Source organism: Mya arenaria, chromosome 4 (assembly GCF_026914265.1).
Source record: "Mya arenaria isolate MELC-2E11 chromosome 4, ASM2691426v1".
Classification (NCBI taxonomy): domain Eukaryota; kingdom Metazoa; phylum Mollusca; class Bivalvia; order Myida; family Myidae; genus Mya; species Mya arenaria.
In genome coordinates this window covers 4,981,704-4,996,876 of record NC_069125.1, presented here as the reverse complement: position 1 = coordinate 4,996,876, position 15,173 = coordinate 4,981,704, and the positions used below count along the sequence as shown (strand labels likewise).

General features: G+C 35.4%; 1 protein-coding gene across 1 annotated transcript in view; it reads left to right on the top strand.

The window, feature by feature from the left end:
* The first annotated feature begins 2,713 nt into the window (after positions 1–2,713).
* LOC128231628 (sodium-dependent dopamine transporter-like) overlaps positions 2,714–15,173 on the top strand; it is a 71,105-nt gene continuing 58,645 nt past the window's right edge. Inside the window, exon 1 of the mRNA XM_052944657.1 lies at positions 2,714–3,166. The gene's annotated coding sequence lies outside the window, so the exon portion shown is untranslated. The remainder of the gene's footprint in view (positions 3,167–15,173) is intronic.

The following is a 15,173-nucleotide window of genomic DNA, read 5'->3' as shown; positions in this document are numbered from 1 at the left end:
GAATCGTGAGTATAAATAATATGTTCAGAGTAGGAAGTGACGCTTTAAAGGAATAATGGGTGGTTCCGCTACCAATGCATGTTTTTAAACCAGATTTAAAAGAATAAGTATTTAAATTTACGTCCCAGTGCTAACTTCATGTTAATTAAAATTGCATTGCAAAGTATTGATATCATGCAGCTGTTAGGATGATAATGCAAACTTTTACATCAGCTGGGAGTATTTTTTTTAAAATAATAGTTGCGTTTCATATTGACTAATGGCGCACGACGCGGGGACAATTTTTTTCAAAGCCAACATAACCAATGGAACGCCGACTGTACTATTTGATTTATCTCTTTTATCTCTTTTACATTAAAGAGTTATTTTGTCTTAAACTATTTATATTTTAATAATAAGAAAGCAGCCGTATACATGTATGAAGTGGAATAAAACACGCCAATATCAGCAGCTGAATACCTAATACCTTACTAACTCTTTAATGCAGAAAATATTCATTAAAATACAAGCATACAGCCGAGGCAACAAATGAAATCTAAATACTAAAGAACCCGAACAAAAAAGGTCTCAAGGGGGTTCGTATTTTTCTTTATTTAACTGCTTTTTCTACATTTTAGTTCATACAATTTAATTTTCAGACATCGCAAATGATATAATTCCGTTCTGCCATTGGACGAAACACAGGACAATGTCTTATGCAAAAGAAACATTGACTGTTATCAATATTGTTCATTCTGCAGAAAGGGTATGGCAGACAATTCTTTTGCAGTTAAATTCTCTTGCACAACACGTAATATATAAACTTTTTGAATTTGTTCCCTTAAGAGAACATCGTATCAAAACCAAACCAGAAATATAATGTAATGCTGTTATTTCAATTGTATAATATATATTGCAGAGACAAAATAACTATACTTCGTACTTTGGAATTTCGTTCTAGAAGTACACGGCCCCTGTATGTTCAGAGTTATCTGCTGATAAAAAGAAAAATGTGAAATTAAGTTGAAAACATGTTAAATAGAGTGATATTATATAAATCCATGCATGGTTGGTAGTGATTTGCATCTAACGTTTGCTAAATATCTGCTTGTAATCAATTTAAACTGTCATTTTCTTTCAGTGCATACTGCAATTCTGTATAATTTAAATCAAATAACTTCACATTTAACATCAAGTCAATTGATCATTCTAATTTGCTTAGTTTATACGCAATGCGTGTGGGGACGGGCATTATGTGTAAATTACCCCTTCTTGACAGCTCCATACAAAAAATGATTTAAAAACTTTCAACCAAACTTACGTCATCTCAAATAGATCAGTAAATAAACACATAAAGCATCCTGTCATTGAAACCATTGATAGAGTTAAATAATATACGACATTTGAACAGTTCAGTGGAAATGACAGGTCGCAAGCCGTCGCACAAAACTCCAGTATATCATATTGCAATTCCCTGTTCAAACTACGCGGAATGCAATTTGTACAATAATACGCCTGGTAATTACATAATAAGGCATCTCTTTGTTAGCAATTACAAATTGACAAAAAAACATATCCAATTCAGCATTTAATCTGCATAGCTTCACGTTTCTACCTCAACGTTTCAGAATAAAATAACACAAACTTATCTAATCACATGGATGCGAGAAATTCTTCATTCTACGTTTAGACGTTTATATCAAGTATTGTCGACACAGTTATTATTGAAGAAACTAATTCAGTATTCTCATGGTATGTTAAAATAAACTTTAGTGGTCAACATTATATTTTGTTCAATGAGAAGACAGTATTTTTCATGTTTACCAATACATTTATTTCAGTAAATAAGCAGTCAGCCGTTATTAATTTTAATCAGTAGATATAAACAGTGTTTTTTTTCAGTGGTAGTTTACACAATACAATATAGACCACTAAAAACTTCAAGATTGTTAGTATGTACTCACACAGAAATGGTCATGCGACTGATTGATTGATAAGTGCAGGAACATACTAACACACGTTAAACATAACTTAAAACTAATCACAAAACTAAGGAAATCAAGTCGACACAATGTTTGTTTCATCATTTTCAGCCCCAACACTGTGCATAATCGAGTACTTCATTTTCGTATCAATCACAAACTTCAATTGTTTAATCTCTTGGCTTTAGTTGTAAATATAGTCACATCTTTATCTTCACATATTTATGTATATATAAATTACATACTAAAAGTTAATTCATTAAATATCAATGAAGTAATTAGGCTGTAAAATAGTGTTTTACATCTCATGTCTATATAGCATGAAGTACAATCTGTTTAAAAATGCACATATATGTCCACATATATAATTATGCTTCATAAACTACTTTTAATGTAAATTCTGTCAGAAATTCGATCAAATCATGTCTTAATTTTTACTTGTTCAATGTGTACTGGGCCGATGGCATCATATCACAAGTAAATGAGTATAAGTTTTTTTGTGATGAACAAATTTTAAATCAAAGAGTAATGGTCGGTATTCAGCGTAAGAGATGGTTTTCTGCAGGATTTTGAAACCGCCGACTTTTTATACCCACAAAACAATTTCAAATCTACCAAAGATATAAAAATCAATTTATAATGAAAATATATATATATATGCGGTTACATCGTGCTATTGAGAATGTAAATTTCATTGCACAGTAATTATACCATGCCGCTGTTCGGATGAGATCGTCGACAGAGCGATTGAGTGTTTCAGATAACCTGTCGCATCCTCGTCATAGATAGCAGTCAACAGTTACATTCGCGTCTATAGCACCGCCGCTCATCACAAAACCTCAGTACATCTAGGACGATTAGGAAGATCAGAGAAGTTATCAGAAAGCGGTTGACTTAGCTGGGAATATTTTCCAACAACTATTTTAAGTGGTCATTAATATGTTCGGATGATAGTATCGGAGTGGTTTTACAGGTTAACTATAACGGCGCGATGTGGGCAAAATGATTTTCATAGGAGAAGTAATGGGACGTCGACTGTACTGTGAAATTTAAGTGAATTTAGATTTTTACATTACAGAGTTGTTTTGTGATTTTTACATATATTGAATAAGGAGAAATACCGTTTATATGTATGACGTGGAATACAACATCAAAAACATTATACATACAAGCTGAAAGATTCTTACGGCTGTGCAACAGAAAATGTAAGTTGATAAAAAATAGTATTAAATATAAATATATTGTATTTCTATGAAATAACAAAAAATAATACAATAGTGCATACCTATTAGAAATAGAAAAACTGAACACAATTTATCGCATTAAAGTGATATTTTAAGAGATGAATGAATACATTACTATTTTCTTTTCGATTATGTAATTTAACCACATTAAAAGGAGATTGAATTGACAAAACAACATTAAACACATTGTTGAGGTTTATCGCTGAAAGTCTTCCCTGCAAGTAAATACCTTTTAAGAAAACGCTTTTTTTTATTTTACACAAAACTATAATCGCTACATTCACCGTAGCAAACATGACCATATTACATTATTATTTTTATTTTTTTCTACGAGTAAAACGTAACTATATTCTTAATTATTTCTTGCTGCAAAACATTAAAAAAAAATTAAAATAACATTGGCTAAGATAAATTTGATAAGTCATTGACTTTGTATATTTAAATGTATCTGAGTACAGTTCATTAATTGGGTTCATTTTTTTAAAAACAACAACGTTTTTTCTGAGATTTGAATGACAGTTTCTTTTAAACTAAACATTAGCATTATAACTATGAATTTTGTTCATATATAATCTAAAGCATATAGACTTATTAAATTCCATTTCAAATGAATTTCTATTGTGTTTTCTATATTTCCTTTGATGTCAATGTATGTTTTGAATTATTATCAAACATTTAGCATACTTTGAGATATCACTTTTTCACGCTTGTATTCTAATGACTTAACTATTATTCCGAGATTTGAGTATGCCACCTGCTTGGGGCGCCACTTTATGCATAGGATGTATGTAACTTTAAGCAACATATTTCACTATTGAACTCGAGGAAGTAAGTTCAAACATAAATGTAGACAAGTTTAAATTCAAGGACGCAAACGTAAAGGGTATGTTGAAACCTAACCGATTATCAAACTTGCGCAATAAATTTTGCATTTAAGCTTTTCTATAAAGTTGTGTTACAATTGGTTAAGCAATCCTTGTGTTATGGGGCATACTCTTAAGATTGGTCATATTTTAAAATTTAAGGGTTTTAGAGCTGCACTCTCACAGATTGAACGTTTTTTTACATTTAAAAAAAAATTGTCTTGGAACGAGCCAGTTTATGCGAAAATGCATGGAGAAAAGTGATATAAGACTGCGCCAAAATTCAGATCGCATGTTTAGATATTTATATTCCAAAATTGATGTTTTGTGCATTTTTTATAAGCGTAATGGGACGGTTTTAGCCACAAATCATTAATTTTCGAACGTAAATATAAAAAAACTGCGATCTGATTTTATGTCAGCAGTTTTATATCACTGTTTTTCAGATACTTACGCAGAAATTGGATCATTAAAAGAAAAAAAAAGAAAAAAAAGTTGGAAAAACGGTATATCTGTGAGAGTGCAGCTTTAACAACTGAATGGAGAGTGTGATGATTGTGTTTTATTTAAAGCACATGAGATTGTATACATATGACATTATGCTCACATTGGAATGAGTAAAAATGCTAAAGTTAGAGAGCGAAAGAAACATATGCTAGTTTTGACAAAGAATGGCCCATAACTCTGGAATAAATAATGCTAACCTGAAAAAGTAAACATATTATCGCCATTACAACTGTTACTCCGTTTGCTAATATTGGAGGGGGAAAGGACACAATGAATTCGGCCAAATTTTGATAATTCAGTGGCAATAATTCATGAGTAATATATGACTGTTGATCGAACCCGTTTGGGAAAATTATCACCTCAAACACCGTTATATGCAAGACCGAGAGGAAAAGTGAATTTGATCAAATCTTGACAAGTGTCAGAGCGAAATGATTAAGTTAGATAGCGGACAGGGATATAAACATGCTACAAAGGCGACATAAACATCTTACACATGCGACATAAATACATTATATATAGGCGACATAAACACACTATACATGCGACATAAACACCTTATACAGGCGTCATTAACATGCTACACGGACTACATAAATACGCTTTACAGTCGACATTAACACACTACACGGGCTACATAAATACGCTATACAGGCGACATTAACACACTACACGGGCTACATACCTACGCTACACAGGCGACTTCAACACGCTATACTTGCGACATGAACAAGCAATACAGGCGACTTATACACGCTATACATGCGATTAAAACACACTATACAGGCGGCATCAACACGCTACACTTGCGACATGAACACGTTATACAGGCGACATAAAGACGATATACTAGCGTCATAAACACGCTACACAGGTGATATAAAGACGAAATACAGGCGACATTAACACGCTTTACAGGCGACATAAACACGCTACACAGATGACATAAAGACGATATACTAGCGTCATAAACACGCTACACAGGTTACATAACACGCTACACCAGCGACATAAAGACTATATACTAGCGTCATAAACACGCTACACAGGTGATATAAAGACGAAATACAGGCGACATTAACACGCTTTACAGGCGACATAAACACGCTACACAGATGCCATAAAGACGATATACTAGCGTCATAAACACGCTACACAGGTTACATAACACGCTACACCAGCGACATAAAGACTATATACTAGCGTCATAAACACGCTACACAGGTGATATAAAGACGATATACAGGCGACATTAACACGCTATACAGGTGACATAAACACGCTACACAGATAACATAAAGACGATATACTAGCGACATAAACACGCTACACATGTGATATAAAGACGATATACAGGCGACATAAACACGCTATACAGGCGACATAAACACGCTACACTGGTGACATAAAGACGATATACTAGCGACATAAACACGCTATACAGGCGACATAAACACGCTACACCAGCGACTTAAACACGCTGCACCAGCGACATAAACACGCTACACCAGCGACATAAAGACGATATACTAGCGTCATAAACACGCTACACTGGTGTCATAAAGACCATATACTAGCGACATAAACATGCTATACAGGCGACATAAACACGCTACACCAGCGACTTAAACACGCTACACTGGTGTCATAAAGACGATAAACTAGCGACATAAACATGCTATACATGCGACATAAACACGCTACACCAGCGACTTAAACACGCTACACCAGCGACATAAAGACGATATACTAGCGTCATAAACACGCTACACTGGTGTCATAAAGACGATATACTAGCGACATAAACATGCTATACAGGCGACATAAACACGCTACACCAGCGACTTAAACACGCTACACCAGCGACATAAACACGCTACACCAGCGACATAAAGACGATATACTAGCGTCATAAACACGCTACACAGATAATATTAAGACGATATACAGGCGACTTAAACACGCTACACCAGCGACTTAAACACGCTACACAGATTACATAAAGACGATATACTAGCGACATAAACACGCTATACAGGCGACATAAACATGATACACCAGCGACATAAACACGCTTTACAGGCGACATAAACACGATATACAGGCGACATAAATATTCTACACCAGCAACATAAACACGCTACACATGAGACATGAACACGCTACACAGGCGACATAAAGACGATATACTAGAGTCATAAACACGCTACACAGGTGATATAAAGACGATATACAGGCGACTTAAACACGCTATACAGGTGACATAAGCACGCTACACAGGCAATATAAAGACGATATACTAGCGTCATAAACACACTACACAGGTGATATAAAGACGATATACAGGCGACATAAACACGCTATACAGGCGACAAAAACACGCTACACAGGTGACATTAAGACGATATACTAGCGACATAAACACGCTATATAGGCGACATAAACACGCTACACCAGCGACATAAACACGCTACACCAGCGACATAAACACGCTACACCAGCGACATAAACACGCTATACTAGCGTCATAAACACGCTACACAGATGACATAAATATGCTACAATAGCAACTTAAACACGCTACACATGAGACATAAACACGCTACACGGGTGATATAAAGACGATATACAGGCGACTTAAACACGCTATACAGGTGACATAAACACGCTATACTAGCGTCATAAACACGCTACACAGATGACATAAATACGCTACAATAGCAACTTAAACACGCTACACATGAGACATAAACACGTTACACAGGCGACATAAGACGATATACTAGCGACATAAACACGCTACACGGGTGATATAAAGACGATATACAGGCGACTTAAACACGCTATATAGGTGACATAAACACGCTACACAGGCGACATAAGACGATATACTAGCGACATAAACACGCTACACGGGTGATATAAAAACGATATACAGGCGACTTAAACACGCTATATAGGTGACATAAACACGCTAAACAGGTGACATAAAGACGATATACTAGCGACAAAAGCACGCTTCACAGGTGATATAAAAACGATATACAGGCGACATAAACACGCCATACAGGCGACATAAACACGCTACACAGGTGACATAAACACGCTACACGGGTGATATAAAGACGATATACAGGCGACTTAAACACGCTATATAGGTGACATAAACACGCTACACAGGCGACATAAAGACGATATACTAGCGACACAAACACGCTTCACAGGTGATATAAAAACGATATACAGGCGACATAAACACGCTATACAGGCGACATAAACACGCTACACAGGTGACATAATAATAATATCTGTCATGTGTTCCCGTTCCGGATAGAAAAATTCAACCCGAGGGCACCTGTGTTGCCAGGTAACGAGGCTTGCCGAGTTACCGGCTACGCAGCGTGCCCGAGGGCCGGATTTTTCTATCCGGAACGGACACATGACAGATATTTTTTCTAACATACATTAAATTACATTTTTTGTGAAGAAAATGCATAAAAAGCGCATGTTTGTACGTATTTCCAAAAAGCGCGTGCGATGATGTTTACTGACGTCATGACGCGCAGTAATTTGTATTCACTGCATACGTCAATAAGTTCCTTCGACAACACGTCTTATATTTTTTTTATTTTTTTTTAAGTTTATTTTTGTAAAGTTAATGTTAATGGAACTCATCTATTTAAATCTCATAACTATGATTACATACAGTGTATTATAAAAGAAATTGAAATTATTACGTCATAGCGCGTGACTCATCTGGCATGGGGGATGCCAGATGGAGTTTTCCAGCACGGCTAAATTCACCGGAAATGCCTATCCGGTGTGCTAAAAAGACGATATACTAGCGACATGAACACGCTACACAGGTGATATAAAGACGATATACCGGCGACATAAACACGCTATATAGGCGACATAAATACGCTATATAGGCGACATAAACACGCTACGAAGTCGACATATACACGCTACATAGGCAAAAATGTCGAATGGATGGATTGACATTACTGCAGCGATTTCATTGACAAGTGTAAGGTTATGGCCATATTAACTAGTTTAATCCCCCATTAGACCAGTATTCCAGTGAACTCGTGTTTCACCGACCGTTCCAAGGCGGTTATCCCAGCATTTGTCGATATTAAAGCTTTTTTGATACATGTATGATAGGTATTTGGTGTTTGTTTACAATGTATAAAGAGTGATTAATGAAAATATGAAGTGAACTTGTCAGATAAAACTAAAACAAATGTGCACCCACTTACATATTGACTTGACATTGAAATAGAAAATCATAGAGGATACATCATAGCTTTTGCTTTTCGATGTGTTTTTTTCCCGACCAAAAAAATAAAATTCCAGAAATGTAATTTTATTTTTATTTCCTCCTCCTCTGACACTTTACAATTCTGGCCGTTCGTAAAACATATAATTAAAAAAGGCCTTAAGCTATTTTGATACATGTATAATATGTATTTGGTGTTTGTATTGGTGGATGGGGTGGTTATACGTGTGTGTATTGGTGGATGGGGTGGTTATACGTGTGTGTATTGGTGGATGGGGTGGTTATACGTGTGTGTATTGGTGGATGGGGTGGTTATACGTGTGTGTATTGGTGGATGGGGTGGTTATACGTGTGTGTGTGTGTATTGGTGGATGGGGTGGTTATACGTGTGTGTATTTGTGGATGGGGTGGTTATACGTGTGTGTATTGGTGGATGGGGTGGTTATACGTGTGTGTATTGGTGGATGGGGTGGTTATATGTGTGTGTATTGGTGGATGGGGTGGTTATACGTGTGTGTATTGGTGGATGGGGTGGTTATACGTGTGTGTATTGGTGGATGGGGTGGTTATACGTTTGTGTACCTAGTGTGCCCTGTGCCTCTCAACAGGGTTAAATGTATTCCTTCAATGTTTGACTACTGGGCTTGTCCTTGCAGTCTTCATTGTACTATTGTTAACCTGTTATGATAAGTGTCTGTTTAAAATACATTTAATGAACACATGGCATATTACTTCAGGATTTCCACACTTAAAACCGCAATTTACTATTGATGTAAGTATGTGATAGATCGTTTTATTTATTTTCCGTAAAATAATAAAATGCCTTGTAATAAAATAAAGCGGAAAAATAACAGAAATAAAAATGAACTTAGTGCGAACAATACACGGTCCTTGAAAGTTCATTCCGAGGATGAGTAAAAATGTGCCGAATGCTTAATCCCATAGCTATTAAACTTCAAGCACTATCAAATCATACGTAATTAGCACTGTTATCACAAATTCGAACTAAAGTCAACATGTAATGGTTTAAAGAAACAGTGAGAGATTGCGTGTAAATTATTCCAGCATTTACAACTCATTCTTTATTTATTTTCCAGGATAAATCGCAAGAGCGAACTTAGCAATTAAGTCTTCAGACACGCGAGTCGTATTTAACATTCTCATATCGTTTTGCTTAAGATCTCTAAAAAAAAATTTGCTGAAGTGAACTCAGAATTAATTCTTCAGAATCATTGTTTAGTGATGCCTAATTTTATTACATGTGGTATTGTATTACATGTTTCCCGCAATATATATCAATGAGTTTAATATAGTTGGATAATAATGATGTAAAATAAAATTCAACACTGGTGAACTTCTGTGTGCGATTTTTTTAATCGGTCTGTTTACTGGGTCTCATATCTAAAGGTTGCAACCTGTTTAAAGATACATGTTATGCATTGAAAGTAACTCGCTCATGCTCTGTAAAATGCACTTTTTTAATAACGAAATAAAGTGTGGCAAATCATAAGAAGTGTTAAAACAAAAATACCTAAAGCTTGAACCCTTCAGCAAATGTTGATATTTGCTCAAATATCGTCTTTGAAGACCAGAATTTTCATTAGCGTTAGTAACGCGATTGAAAATAAATGACGGCTGTGGTGTTGCGTGATTGGTTGATTGACATTATCACGTGATGTTATCAATGCATCTTTAAGAGGTCAACATATCCACATCTTATTTTAAAGTCCCGGTGGTCGTGTGGACTAGCTGTCTGTTTTCGATATGATAGAGTTAAATAATGATAAAATAAGTGTTTTCAGATGCATTACATGAAAACTGATCTTTGATCCAAAACATTAGCGAGTTTAAAAAACCCTCTGAATACGTTGTTCACAACAGTACAAATAGTTCGTTTAGCATTTAAATGATCTAGCCTTTTTTATTCATTTACAGCATATTTACATCTCAGTTTTTTTTAATCGACAGCAAAAAAGTGAAATTGAATTCCTGGATATAAAAGCAGCGTGACCTTTCTACTTATATTCATAGATAAATTTTGACACGTGCATTCTTAGGAATAATTATGGTTTTTCAACTGTTTTGACTTTATTTTCCATCTGGTTTATTAGATAGGCAAAAATCATAAGTTGTAAACAGCAAAAAAGTTCAGTTAATTCATAAGTGCAAAGAAGTTTTGCACCGACTGCAGCAATTGCAACCAAAATGCACAAAATAAATTCATCATGGGTTAGTAAAGACATTGTTTAGAGGCCCATGGTTAATGGTTAACGTTCGGATCACCTCGGTCATTTTCCATCGAAAATAACCTCGGATGTATATGGACGGTTTACGGTGTCAGAAATCGATACATTTATTAACTACGCTGCAAGTAGATCGCGTCGTATTTTCAATTAAGCACTTTAATTTCATGACTTTTCTCTTAGGAATCTTAATCATTTATGCAATTATACACTTCACTGGTAATAAATTTAAACTAAGTTGTACAAATAACACATTTAAACACTACAGGTAATTAATATTATTGTTTAAAATAATCGAAATACTTCGCCTGATGTACCGGTATACATTCGAGGTTGTTTTCGATGGAAAAAAGCAGAGGAGTTCCGAATGAATCCTTTACAGACACTAAACGACTGACACACTTGATCACGAAACAACAAAGGCTGTCTAAACATGCATCGACATAATTATACAGTCGAACCCGGTTGGGTCGAACTCATAGGGACCTGCGAAATAACCTCGAGCCTCGGGGAATTCGATATTAGCGGGAATGATTGCCTTTAGTATAAAGATATCTGTCCTATACAATCATACAGTTCGAGCCAACGGAGAAATCGAGCCAAGCGAGTTCGAGCCACCGGGGTTCGACTGTGTATATATTAATACAGGTTGGGGTTATCACCTTGATCGTTCAGCGCAATAGAAGGCCACTTGGGGTTTAACTAGTTGTGTCTTGTTGTTCAGATACGACCGGCAATTGCGCCTAAATGTTACATATGTCGCTTGAACTTATTTATTTCGCAAACGTATAAAATCTTCTCTTTTTTTGTCAAACGATTCGATGGGTCAAAACTGAACTGTTGTTGTTTGTTTGTTGTTGTTTTTCAAGCACGATAACCTTTAACTTCTATCCATCTATAGTTACCTGAAAACTAGAGGGGCAAACCTAGTTGTCAAACATTCAAATATACACCATGTAAAGAGGCAGAAGGTGAGCACACAGACGACACTGAACGAACACACACCACTCACAGACCACACTAGCATCCATATAATATAGCTTTATTTGTGGACGGAAGGTGTTTGTTTGTTTGTTTGTTTGTTTGTTTGTTTGATTGTTGTTGCCTTTTTCAAGTTTTCCAAAAACATTTGACAGGAGAAAGTATTGGCCTTGGCTTACTGAATTGACAATACTACAACCAAAGTGTATGAGACCTTCACCTATCAGTGTTAGGTGGACGAACATTTGAAATAATATTTCCATAATATATAATACATTATACTTAACGTATCACTGAATATCCCAGATCCCAGAGGAGAGGGGTACTATCACATAGCCAATATTTAAGGTAATATGGTGAAATAAAAATAAACCTCTTAATTCTGTCACGCACACTTTTCTACCATACACACTATCCCACCACTTGGCCTTGGTAGCTATGTCTGTTTGAGTACTAAAATAGACATAGCACTAAACTCGGGAGACCATTCGGTCCCGGAAATACGCACAGTGTTATTTGAGTCTCAAAATGCCTAAATATCCTCTATTAAGGCGTTTTGAGATTTTCTGACATTGTTAAACTGCAGTAATGCATAGTTATTTCATGCTGGGTAGTTGGTAGGAGTAACCCCTTTAATAAATCTGAAGAAAAAATAAATGTTTTAGGTTAAATATCACTAAATTTTGTACAGGTCAAATGACACCAAAGCAGGAGTTCATTCCCTTTAAACCACTGTGGTAATACGATTTAAGACCGAGTCTAAGATGACCGATCATAGGAATTACCAATAATCTTAGTTCTAAGCGAAAGAATGTCTGTTTTGTTGTTTGTCTTCGTAACAGGAAAGCCCAGGAAAGGATAAAAATTTCTGATGTTATATTTTTTCCACTAGTAGAACAGTATATGTGATATAAAGTAAAAAAGATACGCTACAACTTGTAATGATGTTTTTAAATCAAACTACCGTGGTATGAGATAATCTAATATATATATGCTAAAGGTTATCAATAATTATGGGTCGTTTTTTACTTATATCAATATGTGTGTCGTATGAACTGTTAATTAAGAAGTATAACACACCACTTAGGGTCATATGACATTATATGTAAGGACCGGCCAGTCAGCCACCGAAGGTGTATATAGCCGAGGTCCATTCACCTTCGGGGGCTGACTGGCGGGTCCTTATAATGCCAGATGGCCCGAAGTTGTGTGTTACATTTCTTGTATTATACCGAACCCTTTATATTACAATTCACTATTTTAAAGCGATTTAAAAGTGTTTTATTGAACAAAGCTAATGGTTTTTGCGACAAGTTTTCGCCGTTGCGAAACGCAATTACCAATTGTATGACGTCAGCGGTCCATATTATTGGCGAGGTCCGGACCGGCCAAAAATATAATATGGACGGCTGACGTCATAAAAATAGATTTTCATCAAAATACTGATAATATCTGTCATGTGTTCCTGTTCCGGATAGAAAAATCCGACCCGAGGGCACCTGCGTTGCCAGGTTACGAGGCTTGCCGAGTTACCGGCCACGCAGCGTGCCCGAGGGTCGGATTTTTCTATCCGGAACGGACATACATGATAGATATTTTTTCTAGCATACATAAATTACATTTTCTATGGAGAAAATACATAGAAAGCGCATTTTTGTACGTATCACCAAAAAGCGCGTGCGATGATGTTTACTGACGTCATGACGCGTAGTAATTTATATTCACTGCATACGTCAAGAAGTTCCTTCAGTATCACGTCTTGAAATGCCTACCCGGTGTGCTAGAACGTGGTGTACGGACCGATTGAGTTTATATATACAAAAAAGGAACAAATTTATGTGAGGTATAATATTTAAGAAATATGTGTTTACTGTTCTGTAGTATGACTCGCATATAGATGATGAATTTCTAAATTAAAACAAAATATACCGATGAGGAACTGAATAATTTGCATCCAGCCTAAGCACACATAATCGGGATCACTTTACTTTTATTTCAAGTGTATAGCCCAAAGGAAATGTTTGTGAGTTTTTCAAGCATTGCTATGTATTATTTATGATTTCTTGTAAATCATATCATTCCATCAAAGATAAAAAATAACGTTTCATTAATGGCACATACTTAATAAATGAATAAACTACATTCTTGTTTTTGAGAAGTGGTTTTGAATTCAATTTTCTTTGAAGAAATCTGATAAAATATATCTACTATTAAAAGGAATCATATATTAATTCAACAACATAATTTACACCCAGAGGCTATTTGACATACATTTTCCCTCGTACATTAGGCCTTAAAAATGTGTTTTTTCCACCGAACCAACCAACCTACCCTATTGTTTCTTCTTTTTTGTCGATGTGTTTTCTTTTGTAATTCCCTAAAAAATGTGTTATTTTGAGTGAAATTGTTATATTTTCACCATTTTGTATTCAGTTTTTTTTCTACAATAGTGATAGAAAAGAATCCCGGTTCTCCAACAGAAGGGAAAAAAGAAAGTATAACTACCTTCCTACACTATTTTTTCGATGTTTATGGAAACAAAGAACTTTTTGGTCTAACAGAAACATTACTCTCTAAGTCTAAGACTTGAGGATATTGTTTAAAAGTAAGCTTTTGGAAATGTTTTGCTTCATGGTTTGTCCAAATAGGAGTGATAGTTCGCCAATCGCCGCAGCAAATATAAGTATTGTTTCTAAATACCTCTTGTAAATGATTTCCTTATATTTCGGCACAATAAGTGTTTTATTATTTATTAAATGCCACCTTTCCAATGAATTCAATCTTTAGAACAAGTCAACTTTTTTTGTGTTTTTCTTTCTCTTAAAGTGGACACAGTACAGTTACCGTTCATAATTGCTTTAGCATGATGTTTATTCGTCATAATATATCTTACACAATGGGTGTTCCTACCATCAGCGGCTTCGTCAATCAATGGTAACAGCTTTTCCATATTTCTCCGTGCGCCAGAGCTGGTATTCAGTTTTGATGTTTATTAGATGTAAGAACGATATAGCTAATCGGATTAATTATTAATAGTAATATCTGACAAATAGACTGAAAGAATTCAATGATGTATGACCATAAGATTTTTA